Source organism: Salvelinus sp. IW2-2015, unplaced genomic scaffold (assembly GCF_002910315.2).
Source record: "Salvelinus sp. IW2-2015 unplaced genomic scaffold, ASM291031v2 Un_scaffold2333, whole genome shotgun sequence".
Lineage (NCBI taxonomy): Eukaryota > Metazoa > Chordata > Actinopteri > Salmoniformes > Salmonidae > Salvelinus > Salvelinus sp. IW2-2015.
The window spans coordinates 141,056-158,620 of NW_019943658.1; the positions used below are offsets into that span (position 1 = coordinate 141,056).

A 17,565-nucleotide genomic window follows, 5' to 3' on the forward strand; every position below is an offset into this window, starting at 1 on the left:
GAAGGAGTCTGTCATTGAAGACAGCTGTATCCCCTGACGAGAGGGCGGGGTCAGAGCTCCAATTAGCAATGGGGGCGACCAATCAGCTGCTATGGACTTCAGGAAGCCATTTCCTGAAATACACACATAAACAAATACAAACCCACAACAACATAGAAACTGGGGAAAGTAACATCCATTTATTAAAATGGCCAATGATTCCAAGTCTGCATGTTGGCAGCAGCCTCTCTGTGATAGTTTTGGCTGTTTAACAGGCTGATGGCCTTGAGATAGAAGCTGTTTTTCAGTCTCTCGGTCCCTGCTTTGATGCACCTCTACTGACCTCGCCTTCTGGATGGTAGTGGGGTGAACAGGCAGTGGCTCGGGTGGTTGTTGTTCTTGATTTTATTTTTGCCTTTCCTGTGACATCAGTTGCTGTAGGCGTCCTGGAGGGCAGGTAGTTTGCCCCCAGTGATGCGTTGTGCAGACTGCACCACCCTCTGGAGAGCCCTGCTGTTGTGGGCGTTGCAATACCAGGCGGTGATACAGCCCGACAGGTTGCTCTCAATTGTACATCTGTAAAAGTTTGTGAGGGTTTTAGTTGACAAGCAAAATTTCTTCAGCCTCCTCAGCCTCCTGAGGTGTGCGGGGACCATTTCAGTTTGTTCGTGATGTATACACCGAGGAACTTGAAACGTTCCACCCTCTCCACTGCTGTCCCGTCGATGTGGATATGGGGGTGCTCCCTCTGCTGTTTCCTGAAGTCCACGATCATCTCCTTTGTTTTGTTGACGTTGAGTGAGAGGTTGTTTTCCTGACACAGCACTCCGAGTGCCCTCACCTCGTCCCTATAGGCTGTCTCGTCGTTGTTGGTAATCAAGCCTACTACTGTTGTGTCGTCTGCAAACTTGATGATTGAGTTGGAGGCATGCATGGCCACGCAGTCATGGGTGAACAGGGAGTACAGGAGAGGGCTGAGAACGCACCCTTGTGGAGCCCCAGTGTTGAGGCTCAGCGAAGTGGAGATGTTGTTTCCTACCCTCACCACCTGGGGGCGGCCGTCAGGAAGTCCAGGACCCAATTGCACAGAACTTGGAGGGTACTATGGTGTTGAATGCTGAGCTGTAGTCAATGAACAGCATTCTTACATAGGTATTCCTCTTGTCCAGATGGGATAGGGCAGTGTGCAGTGTGATGGCGATTGCGTCATCTGTGGACCTATTGGGGCGGTACGCACATTGAAGTAGGTCTAGGGTGTCAGGTAAGGTAGAGGTGATATGATCCTTGACTAGTCTTTCAAAGCACTTCATGATGACAGAAATGAGTAGTCATTTAGTTCAGTTACCTTTGCCTTTTTGGGAACAGGAACTGTGGTGGCCATCTTGAAGCATGTGGGGACAGCAGACTGGGATAGGGAGCGATTGAAGATATCCATAAACACACCAGCCAGGTGGTCGGCACATGCTCTGAGGACGCGGCTAGGGATGCCGTCTGGGCCGGCAGTCTTCCGAGGGTTAACACGTTGAAATGTCTTACATCAGCTACGGAGAAGGAGAAGGACGGCCCACAGTCCTTGGCGTCGGTGGCGCTGTATTATCCTCAAAGCTAAGCTAAGCGGTCTCTGTGACGGGGCTGGTTTTCTTTTTGTAATCCGTGATTGACTGGAGACCCTGTCACATACGTCTCGTGTCTGAGCCATTGAACTGCGACTCGACTTGGTCTATAAACATGGCTGTGACAATAACCAACAAGAATTCTCTTGAGAGATAATACGGTTGGCATCTCTGACTCGGATCAGGCCCAACATTATTTACTTCTTTGCTCAACTCTATTACTGATAAGCATGCACCGTTCAAGATAATCCATGGTGCATGCATGAACTATCAGAGAAATCAGAGAAACTTCAGGAGAGAAATTTAGCTTGGGCTAAGACTGACTGATTCTACGTCTGGGCTAAGGCTGACTGATTCTACGTCTGGGCTAAGGCTGACTGATTCTACGTCTGGGCAGATAAGATGGAAATGTGTGGTGCTTTTAATAACCACTTTGCCACAGAGGGCCACCTATTTGATAGAATAACTTCTGAAAACTCTGAGAGGAGTCCTATACTCACCTCAAGCCAGGTTGCAGACAACGATACATTCTCAGATACACATTCCTCTTTATCATTTCAATCATTTCATGTCTATAATGTACTAAGTGCCTTATTGAAGATCGATGTATATAAATCCACTGGGGCTGACTCACTTGATTCCTTTTTGCTGCGGCGTTCTGCCCCACCTATCATTAAAGTTGAACTATGCAGATATCGCTCCTGGTTGCTAAAACTGTAATAGTTGGCCTAATTGCAGTTTATGTGGCAAAATAAGCTAGTATAGTGTGTAGAGAATCATTGTACAATCTAAGCCACTGTGAAATATGTTTTCCATAAACAAACATATTGTTGTTTCAGCTGTTTGAAGCTTGAAAGTGAAAGATGCAAAAACTAAACTGAAGAACTGGAAGCATAGACATAGTGCACATAGAACATATACTACAGCTTCTTAGACTTTCTTTCAAGTAGAAGGATAGATCTATAACTCACATTTCTATGTGAATTTGGTCAGGTCGCCCAAAAAGTTACATATTGCCACTTTAATCTATATTTTAGCTTGACAATTGTTTCCATAAGATCTGGAAAACAGCACAAGTATTTTCCTTACACAAAGGTGGAGACCCTTCTGACTTGGATAACTACGGTCCAGGTCCAGGCTATCTTGCCATCTCTCAGCTTAGAACTTATTTAACTTGTCATTGTATTCTTAACGAGCACCAATGTGGTTTCAGACCTGGACACTGTTTCAGCAGCTACACTTGTCTTAGTTGATGTGCTATATTGTTTAGACCAATCACTGTGCTGCCTTTTTGACCTGTCGAAGGCATTTGATACAGTTGAACATTTCTTACTTGTTCAAAGGTTGTCTGAAATCAGTCGTGGCCAAAAGTTTTGAGAATGACACAAATAGATATTCTTTAGATAGTCTTTAGATATTTTTGTCAGATGTTACTTTGGAATTTTGAAGTATAATTACAAGCATTTCATAAGTGTCAAAGGCTTTTATTGACACTTACATGAAGTTGATGCAAAGCATCAATATTTGCAGTGTTGACCCTTCTTTTTTAAGACCTCTGCAATCCGCCCTGGCATGCTGTCAATTAACTTCTGGGCCACATCCTGACTGATGGTAGCCCATTCTTGCATAATAAATGCTTGGAGTTTGTCAGAATTTGTGGGGTTTTGTTTGTCCACCTGCCTCTTGAGGATTGACCACAAGTTCTCAATGGGATTAACCTCTCTTGGGTAGGGGGCAGTATTTTGAATTTTTGGATGCATGAGGTGCCCAATGTAAACTGCCTGTTACTCAGGCCCAGAAGCTAGGATATGCATATGCATGGTAGTATTGGATAGAAAACACTCTACAGTTTCCAAAACTATTAAAATAATGTCTGTGAGTATAACAGAACTGATATGGCAGGCGAAGACCTGAGGGAAATCCATCCAGGAAGTGGGATATTTTTGATGTGGGTACTTTTCTATTGAATGCCTATACAGTATCTAAATGGTTAGGACCCATATTGCAGTTCCTATGGCTTCCACTAGATGTCACCAGTCTTTAGACATTGTTTCAGGCTTGTATTCTGAAAAATTAGGAAGAATGAGACCATTTTCTATATGGACCCAGAGCTGTTTTGCGCCCGTGACCGATTTCTCGCCGTTCGTTGTTTTTACTTTCTATTGAAGACGCTATTGTCCAGTTGAAATATTATTGATTATTTAGATAATAGACATACCTGAGGATTAATTATAAACATCATTAATAACTTTTACCAGTACCTTTAGGATGTATTCGTCTGCATGTCGTGACCGCCTTTGAGCCAGTGGAATACTGAACAAAACGCGCCAACAAAACAGAGTTTTTGGGACGTAAAGAGGGACTTTATCGAACAAAACTAACAGTTATTGTGTAACAGGGACTCTTGTGACTGCAACCATATGAAGATCATCAAAGGTAAGTGATTAATTGTATCGCTATTTCTGACGCTAGCATCCCACCTGCCGATAAGAAGTTAAGGTCTGGTTTCCTGGCCATGGACCCAAAATATCGATGTTTTGTTCCCCGAGCCACTTAGTTATCACTTTGCCTTATGGCAAGGTGCTCCATCATTCTGGAAAAGGCATTGTTCGTCACCAAACTGTTCCTGGATGTTTGGGAGAAGTTGCTCTCAGAGGATGTGTTGATACCATTCTTTATTCATGGCTGTGTTCTTAGGCAAAATTGTGAGTGAGCCCACTCCCTTGGCTGAGAAGTAACCCCACACATGAATTGTCTCAGGATGCTTTACTTTTGGCATGACACAGGACTGATGGTAGCGCTCACCTTGTCTTCTCCGGACAAGCTTTTTTCCCTATGCCCCAAACAATCAGAAAGGGGATTCATCAGAGAAAATGACTTTACCCCAGTCCTCAGCAGTCCAATCCCTGTACCTTTCGCAGAATATAAGTCTGTCCCTGATGTTTTTCCTGGAGAGAAGTGGCTTCTTTGCTGCCCTTTTTGACACCAGGCCATCCTCCAAAAGTCTTCGCCTCACTGTGCGTGCAGATGCACTCACACCTGCCTGTTGCCAATCCTGAGCAACCTCTGTACTGGTGGTGCCCCGATCCCGCAGCTGAATCAACTTTAGGAGACGGTCCTGGCGCTTGCTGGACTTTCTTGGGCGCCCAGAAGCCTTCACAACAATTGAACCGCTCTCTTTGAAGTTCTTGATGATCCGATAAATGGTTGATTTTGGTGCAATCTTACTGGCAGCAATATCCTTGCCTGTGAAGCCCTTTTTGTGAAAAGCAATGATGACGGCACGTGTTTCCTTGAAGGTAACCATGGTTGACAGAGGAAGAAAGATGATTCCAAGCACCACCCTCCTTTTGAAGCTTCCAGTCTGTTATTCGAACTCAATCAGCATGACAGAGTGATCTCCAGCCTTGTCCTCGTCAACACTCACAGATGTGTTATCGAGAGCCTTTTGTGGCAGGGCTGAAATGCAGTGGAATTTTTTGGGGGGGATTCAGTTCATTTGCATGGCAAAGACGGACTTTGCAATTAATTGCAATTCATCTGATCACTCTTCATCTGATCATCTGATCAAATTGCCATCATGCAAACTGAGGCAGCAGACTTTGTGAAAATTAATATTTGTGTCATTCTCAAAACTTTTGGCCACGACTGTAGATCAGTCATCTTGCAATTGGTTCAAGAACCATCTAAGTGACAGGGCACAATGTGTGCTCACTGATGGCATCAAATGTAGTTTCCTCAATATTATGATGTGCTGCAGGGGTCGATTTTGGGTCCTCTTCTCTTCACTATGTATGTAAATAATATTGGTCTGTAAAAAGCTGTAACATTAATCTCTATGCTGATGAAACAGTTGTTTACTCCTGTGCCCCCTCATTATAGCAGGCCATTCATGACCTTCAATATGATTTTCACTAAGTAAAACATTGCTTACTGATCTTAAACTTAAACTAAATGCTAATAAAACCAAATGTATGTTATTTTCTAGGTCTTGTAATATTGACCCTGAGGCGTGTTAGCAAATTAAAGGGAGCCCAAATTGAGCAAGTTCCCCATGATAAGTACTTGGGTATATGGATTGATGATAAACTGTCTTTTTAAAAACACATTGAGAAACTGACAAGATGCTGAAATGAAGATTGGTTTTGTTTATATGAATAAATCCAGCCTCACTTTGGAAGTAGAAGGAAGATTGTTCAAGTTTCTCCCAGTACTTGATTATAGAAGGTTATCTAACTGGTTTCATGATTTATGGTGGCTGTGGTGCAGGAGGAGTTTGGATGGAAGGGTAGTTAACCGGTTTCATAACTTATGGTGGCCACTGTGGAATTTGGATGGAAGGGTAGCTAACCGTAAACACCTGCTCGTCGAGCATGTCATTCCAATATGGAGTTGTTCTCCCCTTTACTGCTATAACAGCCTCCAATCTTCTGGTAAGGCTTTCCACTAGATGTTGGAACATTGCTTTCGGGACCTGCTTCCCATTCAGCCACAAGATCATTAGTGAGGTCTGGTATTGATGTTGTAAGATTAGGCCTAGCTCACAGTCAGCGTTCCAATTCATCCCAAAGGTGTTCGATGGGGTTGAGGTCAGGGCTCTGTGCAGGCCAGTCAAGTTATTCCACATTGATCTCAAGAAACCATTTCTGTATGGACTTTGCTTTGTGCACGGGGGAATTGTGATGCTGAAACAGGAAAGAACCTTCCCCAAACTGCTGCCAAAGTTGGAAGCACAGAATCATCTAGAATGTCATTGGTTGCTGTAGCGTTAAGATTTCCCTTCACTGGAACTAAGGGGCCCGAACCATGAAAAACAGCCACAGACCATTATTCCTCCTCCACCAAACGTTACAGTTGGCGCTATGCATGGGGGCAGGTAGAGTTCTCCTGGCATCCGCCAAACCCAGATTCGTCTGTCGGACTGTTGGATAGTGAAGCGTGAACAATCACTCCAGAGACCATTTTTCCACTGCTCCAGAGTCCAATGGTGGCGAGCTTTACACAGCTCCAGCCAAAGCTTGGCATTGCGCATGGTGATCTTAGTCTTGTGTGCGGCTGCTCGGACATGGAAACCCATTTCATGAAGCTCCCGACGAACAGTTTTTGTGCTAAGGTTGCTTCCAGAGGCAGTTTGGAATTCGATCGTGAGTGTTGCAACCGAGGACAGACAATTCGTACGCGCTACTTGCTTCAGTACCGGCTGTCCCGTTCTGTGTGCTTGTGTGGCCTACCACTTCACGGCTGAGCCGTTGTTGCTCCTAGACGTTTCCTCTTCACAATAACAGCACTTACATTTGACCGGGGCAGCTCTATGATGGTGCCATATTGAAAGTCACTGAGCTCTTCAGTATTCCATTCTGCTGCCAGTGTTTCTTTGTGGAGATTGCATGACTGCGTGCTCGATTTTATACACCTGTCAGCAACGGGTGTGGCTGAAATAGCCGAATCCACTAATTTGAAGGGGTGTCCACATACTTTTGTATACAGTAGTTTACTGCCTAAAATAAGGGGGAAAATACATGTAAAAAAAAGTCAAATAGTTTCCTGATCTTTCTTCTATCTGGACACTTCAGAACAAACTTCCTTTTGATATTTGGGGCGATTATCTGTTGTTCAATGTAGTGAATCTGTTATTCAATGCGTTTCTATTGGCTAATAGCAGTAATGTCAAATTCAGTGTTTCATCCAATTATTTTTAATTAATTTTTGATACATTAAGGGGTGTTAAAATTCAAAATCAAATAGCTAATTCATCCTCGGTATGATCATCTTAAAACAATTCCATGTGTTAGCTTAGACCCACCCACCACTGCCCGGGCTTAGACAGGGCTTAGACTCTGTCATTAACAGTCATTCATTCAATCACAGGTCTGTACAAGCACTCCACTTCCACTGACTAGAGCATAGATATCCTGTCTCCATGTTAGTTTTTAGAAATGTACCTAATAGAGATATCCTGCCGTCTCCCTCCAGAGCTACGGCTGAACCCTGAGGAGCTGAAGGCTCTATTTGAGTTTGAGGAGCAGTGTGTGGAGGAGTACTTCAGAGAGAAGGAAGACGAGCACCATTCATCCAGTGACCAGAGGATCAAGGTCACATCAGAACGGTAAGACAATCCCACCCAATCACATTGCTCACTGCAAAACACTCCCACCCAATTAAAACATCTGCTGAAGATGGGACAGATGGTTCATTCAATTAAAATGACCATGTCCAAAAGTGTTTTTGAATCTGGTATTTTATAAGTGTGAGGTATTAGTATGTCTGTTCTTGAAGCTCCTGTTGCTCCCTGCAGGGTGAATAGGAATACGTTGTTCTAGGAGCTTGTCTAATATTAAACTCCTGTCTCTCCTTCCTCCCCCCAGGGTGGAGAACATGTCCATGCGTCTGGAGGAGGTGAATGAGAGGGAGAACACCATGAAGGCGTCCCTGCAGACGGTGGACCTTCGCCTGGCTCAGCTGGAAGACATCCACAGCCGCATGATGAACGCCCTAGAGAAGCTGGCTGGGGTCGACCATTCAGAGCTTAAACGCTCCCACTCCACACACTCCTCCTACTGTGACCCATCCTCCCTGCTCCGAGCCAGCTCCATCAACAGCGCTGATGGCTACAGCATGTACCGCTTCCAGATGGACGTGGACGAGGCTGAGAGGAAAGCCCAGCTTGGCACTGAGAGGCAGGGCAGTGTACGGTCTCGCCTAGGGTCTGAGAGGCAGGGCAGCGTACTGTCTCGTCTAGGGTCTGAGAGGCAGGGCAGCGTACTGTCTCGTCTAGGGTCTGAGAGGCAGGGCAGCGTACTGTCTCGTCTAGGGTCTGAGAGACAGGGCAGTGTAAGTAGAACATCCAACCTGTCTGTAGGTCCGGAGAGACAGGGCAGCCTACAGAAATTGTCTAGCGCATCTACCCTGACTGTAGGCCGGGAGCGACATGGCAGCCTACAAGCCAGGGTTTCCAAGGACTATGGCCTGCCGTTAGACATGGACAGAGCAGACAGGACACGGCCCAGCTCCTATGTGGACATCCTGATCTCCCCATGTGAACAAAGGGCTGAAGGGGAGACAGATGGAGGAGAAACCATGTCTGACATACCTAAAGACAAAGTACCAGACCCCACAGATCCACTGGATGCTGCATTAGCTAAAGCAGGTCTACCAAGAGAGAAGACCAAGCTGGAGAAGTCTAGATCTGTTAAATGCTATCCCAGCAACCCTGTGGATCACTGCATTACCTCTAGAAGCAGGGCTAAGAGCACTATCCTCTACGACCAAACTGCTGCCGATTGCGTGGCCCTCTGGGTTGCAGGCTACAATCCTAAACAGGAAGCCCCAGACAGTAGAGATCCTCTGGATACTGCGTTAGCTAAAAAAGGTCTGCCAAGAGAGAAGTCCAAGCTGGTGGCAACCATGTCCTCCCCATTGGAGAAGTGTATACATTCTATCCCATTCTACCACACCACACCTCCATTGACCCCTCGATCCACTAGGACCAGGGCTAAAAGCAACATCTCCCCAACCACAGCAGGGGATGAGAGTGAGGCCCTCTGGGCTGCAGACTACAGATCTGTGATAGACCAGGTGTCCGATGCTCCAGGCCAGTTGCTAGCCTGCTGGGAGCACAAGGTCCACCACAGCCACTTCGGACAACAGCCCAAGGTTTCTGTGGTCTGGCCTCATGGCCAGCTACCTGACACGCAAAGATTCTCTGAACCTGAGCCTGAAAAACAGGAGTCTAACATGTTTCCTCTGATTCCACCAGCTGTAGAGACTGAACTACTTAAACAGCCTTCTGACATGGTTCCACAAGAAGCTTTGCAGGTTCCACCAGAAGCTTTGCTGGTTCCTCCAGACATTAAGTTGTCCCCTCCTCCGACTGAACTGGATCCTCCAGACATTAAGTTGTCCCCTCCTCCGACTGAACTGGATCCTCCAGAGACAGAGTTAGATCCACGAGTTCTTCCACTGGGTCCTCCAACTATAGCAACATACCTGGTTCTTCCAACCATAAAAACACAACTGGTACCTCCAACCATAGAGAGGGAACTAGTTGTTCCAGCTATAGATACTGAACTAGTTGTTCCAGCTATAGATACTGAACTAGTTGTTCCAGCTACAGAGACTGAACAAGATAGTCCAACCATATACACTGGATTAGTTATTCCAACCATAGAGAGTGAACTACTTATGCCAACCATAGAGAGTGAACTACTTATTCCAACCATAGAGACTGAACTACAAAGTCCAAACAAAGAGACTGAACTTCTTATTCCAACCATAGACTAAAAAAGTTATTCCAACTGTAGAGACTGAACTAATTATTCCAGCTGTAGAGACTGAACTACTTATTCTAACCATAGAGAGTGAACTAGTTATTCCAACCATAGACACTGAACTAGTTTATCCCAGCTATAGACACTGCACTAAGTATTTAAACCACAGAGAATTATCTAGATATTCTAACCATAGAGACTAAAACTAGTTCCTCCAACCATGGGGCCTGAACTAGTTATTCCAAATAAACAAACAGAACTAGTTATTCCAACCATAGACACTGAACTAGTTATTCCAACCATAGACACTGACTAGTTATTCCAACCATAGCAGACTGATAGTTTTTCCAACTATAGGGTCTGAACTATTTATGTCAACAATATACTTTGAAATAGTTCCTCCAAAAAAAGACACTGAACTAATTTTCAACCATTAAAACTGAACTATTTATTCAAATTTTAGAGACATAACCAGTTATTCCAACCATCGAGACTGAAAAGTTATTCCAACCATAGAGACTGAACTAGTTATTCCAACCGTAAAGACTGAACTAGCTATTCCAGCTAGAGATACTGAAGTAGTTATTCCAATAATAGTCACTGAATTAGTTATTCCAACAGTAGACACTGAAATTATTCCTCTATCAAATATACTGATGTAGTTATTCCAACCATTAAAACTGACTATTTATTTCAAATTACAGAGACTGAAACAGTTATTCCAACTATAGACACTGAACTAGTTATTCCAGCTATAGAGATTGATCTAGTTATTCCAGCTATACAGACTGAACTAGTTATTTCAATCATAGAGACTGAACTAGTTATTCCAACCATATACTGAACTAGTTCCTCCAACCAAAGAGACTGAACAAGTTATTCCAGTTATAGAGACCAAAGTAGTTAATTCAACCACGGGAGACTGAACTAGATATTCCAACCATAGAGACTGAACTAGTTATTCCACATAGAGACTGAACTAGTTTCCAGCCTTAGTAACTGAACTAGTTATTCCAGCTATAGTGACTGAACTATATAATTCCATCCAGAGTGATTTAACTAGTTATTCCTACAATAGAGACTGAACTAGTTATTCCAACTGTAGAGACTGAACTAGTTATTCCCAGCTATAGTGACTGAACTAAGTTATTCCAACAATACAGACTGAAAAAGTTCTCCCAGCATTAGAGACTGAAGTAGTTGATTAAACCACAGACACTGAACTAGTTATTCCAAAACACAGACTGAGCTAAATTATTCCAACCAATAGAGACTGAACTAGTTATTCCAACCATACAGACTGAACTAGTTATTCCAACCATAGAGACTGAACTAGTTATTCCAAGCATACAGACTGAATAGTTATTCCAACCATAGAAGACTGAACTAGTTTTATTCCAACCATACAGACTGAACTAGTTATTCCACCATAAGACTGAACTGTTTATCCAACCATACAGAACTGAACTAGTATTCCAACATAGAGACTGAAACTAGTTATTCCAACATACAGACTGAAACTAGTTATTCCAACCATAGACACTGAACTAGTTATTCCAACCATACAGACTGAACTAGTTATTCCAACCATAGACACTGAACTAGTTATTCCAACCATGAGACACTGAACTAGTTATTCCAACCATACACAGCTGAACTAGTTTTCCAACCAATACAGACTGAAACTAGTTATTCCAACCATACAGACTGAACTAGTTATTCCCAACCATACAGACTGAACTAAGTTATTTCCACCATACAGAACTGAACTAGTTATTCCAACAATAGAACACTGAACTAGTTATTCCAACCATAGACACTGAACTAGTTATTCCAACCATAGACATGAACTAGTTATTCCAACCATACACACTGAACTAGTTTATTCCAACCATACAGACTGAACTAGTTATTCCACCATAGAGACTGAATAGTTTTATTCCAACCATACAGACTGCTAGTTATTCCAACCATAGACACTGAACTAGTTATTCCAACCATACAGACTGAACTAGTTATTTCCAAAAATACAGACTGAACTAGTTATTTCCAACCATACAGATCGAACTAGTTATTCAACCATAGAGACTGAACTAGTTATTCCAACATACAGACGAACTAGTTATTCCAACCATACAGACTGAACTAGTTATTCCAACCATACAGACTGAACTAGTTATTCCAACCATAGCACACTGAACTAGTTATTTTCCAACCATAGACACTGAACTAGTTATTCCAACCATACAGACTGAACTAGTTAATTCCAACTGTAGAGACTGAAACTAGTTATTCCAACTATACAGACCTGAACTAGTTATTCCCAACCATAGCAGACTGAACTAGTTATTCAAGCTATATCAGACTGAACTAGTTATTCAACCATACAGACTGAACTAGTTATTCCAACCATAACAGACTGAACTAGTTATTCCAACCATACAGACTGAAACTAGTTTAATCCAAACTAGCAGAGACTGAAAGCTAGTTATTCCAACTAATACAGACTGAACTAGTTATTCCAACCATACAGACTGAACTAGTTATTCCAGTATTAGACTGAACGTTATTCCAAGCCATACAGACTGAACTAGTTTTCCAACCATACAGAAGATGAACTAGTTATTCCAGCTTTACCCAGACTGAACTAGTTATTCCAGCTTTACAGACTGAACTAGTTATTCCAACCATACAGACTGAATAGTTATTCCAACCATAGACTGAACTAGTTTATTCCACTTTAGCAGACTGAACTAGTTATTCCAACCATACAGACTGAACTAGTTATTCCAGCTTTACAGACTGAACTAGTTATTCCAGCTAATAAGCAGACTGAACTAGTTATTCCCAAGCTTTACAGACCTGAACTAGTTATTCCAGCTGTTACCAGACTGAACTAGTTATTCAACATAAGAGACTGAACTAGTTATTCCAACATCAGACTGAACTAGTTATTCCAACCATACGACTGAACTAGTTATTCCAGCCTTTAAGACTGAACTAGTTATTCCACTTAACGACTGAACAATTTTTTTCCAACCATAGAGACTGAAACTGAGTTATTCCTGCTATACAGACTTAATAGTTATTCCAAACAGCAGTGAATGAACTAGTTATTCCAGCCTTAGTATAAGCTGAAACTAGTTATTCCAGACTATAGTGACTGACTATATATTCAATCCAGACGTGATTTTAACTAGTTTATTCCTACATGAATAGCAAGACTGAACTAGTTATTTCCTAACTGTAGAGACTGAACTAGTTATTCCAACCATAGACTGACTAGTTATTCCAACAATACAGACTGAAAAAGTTTCCCGCACATTAAGAGATGAAGTTAGTTGATTAAACCACAGACACTGAACTAGTTATTCCAAACACAGACTGAGCTAATATTCAACCATAGAGACTGAACTAGTTATTCCAACCTACAGACTGAACTAGTTTATTCCAACCATAGGAGACTGAATCTAGTTAATTCCCAACCATACAGACTGAAACTAGTTATTCCAACCATACAGACTGAACTAGTTATTCCAACCATACAGACTGAAACTAGTTTTATTCGCAACCATAGAGACTGAACTAGTTATTCCAACCATACAGAACTGAACTAGAGCTATTTTATTCCAACCATAGACACCTGAAGCTAGTTATTCCAACCCATACAGACTGAACTAGTTATTCCAACCATAAGACATGAACTAGTTATTCCAACCATGACACTGAACTAGTATCCAACCATAACACTACTGAAACTAGTTATTCCACCATACAGACTGAACTAGTTATTTCCAACCATACAGACTGAATAGTTTATTCCAACCATACAGACTGAACTAGTTATTCCAACCATACAGATGAACTAGTTATTCCAACCATAGACCACTGAACTAGTTATTCACCATAGACACTGACTAGTTATTCTAACCATACACACTGAACTAGTTTATTCCCAACCATACAGACTGAACTAGTTTATTCCAACCATAGACACTGAACTAGTTATCCAACCATAGCAGACTGAACTTAGTTATTCAACCATAGAGACTGAACTAGTTATTCCAACTATACAGACTGAACTAGTTATTCCAACCATACAGAAGACTGAACTTAGTTATTCCAACCAATACAGACTGAACTAGTTATTTCCAACCATACAGACTGAACTAGTTATCCCAACCATGACAGACTGAACTAGTTATTCCAACCATACAGACTGAACTAGTTATTCAACCATACAGGGACTGAAACTAGTTATTCCAACCATAGACACTTCATTTTATTTATTTTTATTTCACCTTTATTTAACCAGGTAGGCCAGTAGAGAACAAGTTCTCATTTACAACTGCGACCTGGCCAAGATAAAGCAAAGCAGTGTGACACAAACAACACAGAGTTACACATGGAATAAACAAACATACAGTCAATAACACAATAGAAAAAGTCTATATACAGTGTGAGCAAATGAGGTAAGATTAGGGAGGTAAGGCAATAAATAGGCCATAGTGGTGAAGTAATTACAAATGAGCAATTAAACACTGGAGTGATAGATGTGCAGAAGATGAATGTTTAAGTAGAGACACTGGAGTGCAAAGGAGCAAAAAATTCAGAATAAAAAATTAACAGCATGGGGATGAGGTAGTTGGATGGGCTGTTTACAGATAGCGGCACCTGTACATAGCCTATCTGTGAGCTGCTCTGACAGCTGGTGCTTAAAGTTAGTGAGGGAGATATAAGTCTCCAGCTTCAGTGATATTTGCTATTCGTTCCAGTCATTGGCAGCAGATAACTAGAAGGAAAGGCGGCCAATGTAGGAATTGGCTTTGGGGATGACCAGCGAAATATACCTGCTGGAGCGCGTGCTAGGGGTGGATGCTGCTATGGTGACCAGTGAGCTGAGATAAGGTGGGGCTTTACCTAGCAAAGACGTATAGATGACCTGGAGCCAGTGGGTTTGTCGAAGAGTATGTAGCGAGGGCCAGCCAATGAGAGCATACAGGTCACAGTGGTGGGTAGTATATGGTGCTTTGGTGACAAAACGGATGTCACTGTGATAGACTGCATCCAATTTGCTGAGTCGTGTTGGAGGCTATTTTGTAAATGACATCGCCGAAGTCGAGGATCGTCAGGATAGTCAGTTTTACGATGGTATGTTTGGCAGCATGAGTGAAGAATGCTTTGTTGCTTAATAGGAAGCCGATTCTAGATGTAATTTTGGATTGGAGATGCTTAACACAGTGTCCAAAGAAGGGCCAGATGTATACAGAATGATGTCGTCTGGATAGAGGTGGATCAGAGAATCACCAGCAGCAAGAGCGACATCATTGATAAATACAGAGAAAAGAGTCGGCCCGAGAATTGAACCCTGTGGCACCCCCATAGAGACTGCCAGAGGTCTGGACAACGGGCCCTTCGATTTGGCACACTGAACTCTGTATGAGAAGTAGTTGGTGAACCAGGCGAGGCAGTCATTTGAGAAATCAAGGCTGTTGAGTCTGCCAATAAGAATGTGGTGATTGACAGAGTCGGAAGCCTAGGCCAGGTCGATGAATACAGCTGCACAGTATTGTCTCTTATCGATAGCGGTTATGATTTCGTTTAGGACCTTGAGCGTGGCTGAGGTGCACCCATGACCAGCTCGGAAACCAGATTGCATAGCGGAGAAGGTACGATGGGATTCGAAATGGTCGGTAATCTGTTTGTTAACTTGGCTTTCGAAGGCCTTGGAAAGGCAGGGTAGGATAGATATAGGTCTGTAGCAGTTTTGGTCTAGAGTGTCTCCCCTCCTTTGAAGAGGGGGATGACCGCGGCAGCTTTCCAATCTTTGGGGATACGAAAGAGAGGTTGAACAGGCTAGTAGTAGGGGTTGCAACAATTTCGGCGGATTATTTTAGAAAGAGAGGGTCCAGATTGTCTAGCTCGGCTGATTTGTTGGGGTCCAGATTTTGCAGCTCTTTCAGAACATCAGCTGTCTGGATTTGGGTGAAGGAGAAATGGGAGGTTTGGGCAAGTTGCTGTGGGGGGTGAAGGGCTGTTGACCGGGGTAGGGGTAGCCAGATAAGACGGGGCTTTACCTAGCAAATACTCATAGACGACCTGGAGCCAGTGGGTTTGGCGCCGAATATGAAGTGAGGGCCAGCCCTAGTTCCTCAAACAACAGAGACTGAACCATTATTCCAACCATAGAGACTGAACGTGTTTAGCCGAACTAGCGAATGAACTCCTTACTCAAACCATAGCAATTTAAATAGGTATTCTAGCTATACAGACTGAACTAGTTGTTTCAACCATAGAGACTGAAATAGTTTTTACAAACATAGACTGCATTTGTTATTTCAACCAGTGAGACTGAACTATTTATTCCAACCATTGAGACTGAATTATTTATTCCAACAATAAAGACAAATGAGTTATTCCAGCTATAGAGATTGAACTAGTTATTCCAACCATACAGACTGAGGAGGACCACACCCAGGTCTGGCAGGCTACTGACCCAGTCAAGGCTACCTGCTGATGGCTGAGAAGAAGAGGATGTTCTCTCACAGGTCTAAGAACTGGAACGCCAGCGACCGGAAAGGAAGAGCCTGGGATAGAGCATGGAGAAACCAAGAGCCACTAGCAGTGGCAAACACTCCAGAACCTTCCACCGCTGAACCACTGTCAAGCACTCCAGAACCAGCCATCACAGGACCACTGTCAAACACTCCAGAACCATCCACCGCTGGACCACTGTCAAACACTCCAGAACCTTCCACCGCTGGACCACTGTCAAACACTCAGAAACGTTCCACCGCTGTACACTGCCACTGTCAAACACTCCAGAACCTTCCACCGCTGGACCACTGTCAAACACTCCAGAACCTTCCACCACTGGACCACTGTCAAACACTCCAGAACCTTCCACCACTGAACTACTGTCAAATACTCCAGATCCATCCACCACTGAATCAGACACCACTGGACCACTGCCAAATACTCCAGAACTTTCCACCACTGGACCACTGTCAGACACTCCAGAACCACCCCAGAGCTCCTGCTGAACACTTGTAGTCCCAGTCAAATGTAAACTGTCCTACAAAAATAATACTTTTTCATTTAATCAATCTCCTAGAATAAATTATTTTCCCTATATAGTATTGTGGGGGTGAAAAAGAAAAACTACATCATTGTAATATCTACGAAATTAGAATAAAATAAATAATCTATTGGCATTTAGTCCACTTCCTTTGTGAAACTGCATTCTCATCACCACACTCTGAACTGCTTGCCTTATGACCGGTACTAGCTATCATCCACTACCTGAGCATTAAACCACAACCATTTAACTGACTGTTACCTGGAAATATTGTTACCAAACCAGTTAGTCAGACTACTGAAAAGCCTACCCTCACTATGTCTGGGCTCCTAGACCAACCAACCAGCTCCAGACAGGACAGGTGTTGTCTGTGTACCACGAGGCAGGTAGCTCACCTTCTCCAGGTTCTGACCTCTGACCGGCAGCGTTTGTCATCTGGGTCGAGCAATTCCAGTGTTGTTTGGTCATTCAATTGTTTGTATGTCTTGTGGTACCAAGTATAGGCCTATATGTTACAGTCCCCAGGAATGTGGCTTGAAATGAATTGACAGAAAAGCATGATCAAGTTTGGATTATTTTACTGCATCAGCTTCAGGAGTTGTCAAAACAGTGTAATTTCATTGTATTC

General features: G+C 43.0%; 1 pseudogene; it reads left to right on the forward strand.

Annotated features, from left to right (window-relative positions):
* LOC112073659 (transient receptor potential cation channel subfamily M member 1-like) overlaps positions 1-17,061 on the forward strand; it is a 63,304-nt pseudogene extending 46,243 nt beyond the window's left edge.
* The last annotated feature ends 504 nt before the right edge of the window (positions 17,062-17,565 follow it).